Genomic DNA, 3133 nt, shown 5'->3' with positions numbered 1-3133 from the left:
CCCAAATTTACTGATCAAGGAGATTATGGGGCCACAGAGGAAAGTGATCGATGATGTAGAGTGTGCCTAAGGAGAGTCACATGGAGAGAAAACATTCTCTCAGGCTTTCACAGAGAGCAAATTGGTCAAGAAATGGCTGTGACTCATCCACATACATGGCTGACACTGACAATGGCCCCAGTTCTTCTGTCTGGAAAGTGCTGAGGTTGTTGTTCTAAAAAAAATAAAATAAGCCTTTCCTTTGATCCTGCTGCTTCCTCAGGCTGCTACCCACTCCCCCAAAGCTCTTGCAGTGCAGCTCCCAGGAAGACCACCTGTGCCTGCTCCCTGTGCTCCCCCACTGTTGACAAATCTTGTTACCTCTATTACTGGTTTTCAGCATCACAAGTGACCCAAACCTCTGTCTGGCAGCTGCCTGGGAGGGGGATGTTCTCTTTAGAGCAATTGCAGCTGACTTTTGATCTAAAGAATGTTTGGATACACTGAATGCTCAAAAGCAGGACTCCTGAGAATCACAGATGGGCTTCCCAGAGCGGTCAATAAGACTGCTGGGGAGAAAAAGCCACATTTTCACAGAGCAGCGACTGAAGCTGAGGGTGAGGAGGTTTGGATCACCAATCAAGAAAACCTCCCCTACATACTAAAATGCCTGGGTGAAAAACTTGAAAGAGTGGTTTAAACTATGAGCCTAAATTTGACATGCTGAAGAATCCAGCATAGTCCATTTCAAAAGTTTGTCATTTATGATGAGCAGTGAAATCAAGATGTTTGCTGTCTCTGGTCAGGGTATTCTGGAGACTGACCCTGAGCCAAGGATTTGAGTGTGAGTGTTTTGTTAAGGTACAGCTCCCAACAGATACCAGCAAAGGAGCAGAAGAAGCAGGCTGGGGGAAGCAAGCAAACTAAGTAAAGATGAGGTTTCCGGTGAAGTGCCAAGACTCAGTTTGATGTTCTGAGCTGCTTTGTGTTATTTCATCTCAAGATGCAAGAGAACAGCTTTTATATTTCCACACCTGTATTTCATTGGCTGGAGTAGAGGAGACTATGAGATTCCCAAGAACTTCTCACAAACTAGGGACTCCCTGGCCCTTGAAAGTGACAGGTGCAAATACTTCATAGAGAGAACACTGGAGCGGGGGATTAACAAAGAGCATGAGGAGAAGAGATGCAAAGCTATGTGCAACTCTGGTGTGATGGCTCCAGTATGAGGTGGAACAGCCAAAGGTGTACAGTGCTGCTGAAATCTTCAATAGTGGGTCAACTCCATACTTGCGTGGGCATTCTGGAGATAGCCCAGTGGTACTTAGTGATCCTAACCATGCACAAACCCTATGATCCAGCAGTTGTCTATGTATGTATGTATGTATCCATCCATCCATCTTTCTATCATCTATCAGTCTATTTATCTATCATTTATCTATCTATCTCAAGGTGGGCCTTCATATCCAGATTCCTTATCCATGGATTTAACTAACCATGGCTTGAAAATATCTGTAAGAGGGCTGGTGAGATGGCTCAGTGGTCTAAAGCACCTACTTAGAACATGCTTAGCAAAGCACAGGAACCACTGTTCAACCCCCCAGCACTACATGCCAGCCAGCCCTGCCCCCTGGTGGGCTGAGCTGGCCACACACACACACACACACACACACACACAGACACACACAAATAAAAAATTAAAAAAATTAAAACATTAAAAAAAAGAAAATATCTGTAAGACTTTTGCATTTATACCGCACACCTAGAGACCTTTATACTTGTCATTATTTCGTAAATAACACAGCATAATAACCATGTATTTACTTCTTGTTTATATAGAATTAGGTATTATAAGTACTGTGGAAGTAATTTAAAGTATACGGGAGATGTTTGTAGGCCATGTACGATGCTGTTTTACACAAGGGACTTGAGTAAAAGGGGTCCTGGAAGCAGCCCCCTTTGCTTCCTGAGGCGTAGCTGTGCAATTGCAAATACAAGATTTTCCCTCCTTACCCACCTAAACTGCTCATTCATTATTGCTCTCTAAGGGCTTTAAGTACATGTATATTTTATATAACCATTTTATAATTTGAAGAGGAAACTTATTTTTAAAGACCATAAAATGTAATTAACTGAACTAAAAGAGGTCAGAAATAAGGAATAGCAGGATAGGCAGTGAATTTTTTTGAAGAAATGACATCTGCCTTCACCCTTCTTCAGGAAGAACACCTTGCATACCTTCCCCAGCCCCAGGACTTGGTTCTACATGCCCTGAGCTGCTCGGCCGAATCCCATCCTTTCCAACAGTGTCTTGATTGGAAGTTAAAAAATTAGGTCAAGGTCAGTATTGCATTATGAAAATGTGTGTCCCTGCAGCTTAAAGGAGGACATATATTCCCTACCTGAACACTTTTAGATTTTCTCATTTTAAGGTATTTTTAAATGAACTGAAGTTGATTTCAATAGTGACTCATGGAGAGAAACAGAGAGCTCCAGTTCATGGAGAATGGCTGTATCCTGGAAAAAATGTGAGGAGATGGGATGAGCGAGAGCTATGCCCTGGAGGGGCCGTGGCCTGTCACTCCGCTGACAATGTGACACTGTGTAGACTGGCTCAGGCCATGACTCCCATCTGGGACAAATCTATCACACAGCACCAAGTTTACAATTGTGTCAACCTTTACAGAGTCAAATTCAAAAAAACAATGATCAATTCAGTGTAGATTAGCCAGATAAGAGGACTGTGGTTTAAACCCAAACAGGAAAAATCTGTGGAATTCTCTATGCTCCCCTAGGAAGATCCCATGACTCTTCTAATTATATGGAGAGCTGGCGCTGCTGTTCCTAATTTATTGCTCCTAGGAAGAAACAACGTCGGTAAACTCTACTGAGTAACACTGATGCTAGAAGCTCGGGAGACTAGGAGATGTTGTTGGTTCTGCCTTCATCTAGAGTCAGAGCTGTTGATGCTGAGCAGATATGGACTCTGAGTTGTCTTTCTTACCACTTAGAGGAAAGTACTACAGAAGCTCTTCCAAACATAGGATTACTTTAAAAATCACTGGAAGAGTTTTTCACTGTGAAGACCCCACTGCAATATCAGAAAATCCACTAGATGTGGTGGACTTGTGCTCTGATTTAACTTCACTTGTTT

This window comes from Octodon degus, unplaced genomic scaffold, assembly GCF_000260255.1.
Source record: "Octodon degus isolate 3935 unplaced genomic scaffold, OctDeg1.0 scaffold00180, whole genome shotgun sequence".
In the NCBI taxonomy this organism is placed as follows: domain Eukaryota; kingdom Metazoa; phylum Chordata; class Mammalia; order Rodentia; family Octodontidae; genus Octodon; species Octodon degus.
The sequence above is the reverse complement of the archived record's forward strand: the minus strand, read 5'-3'. Positions refer to the sequence as shown.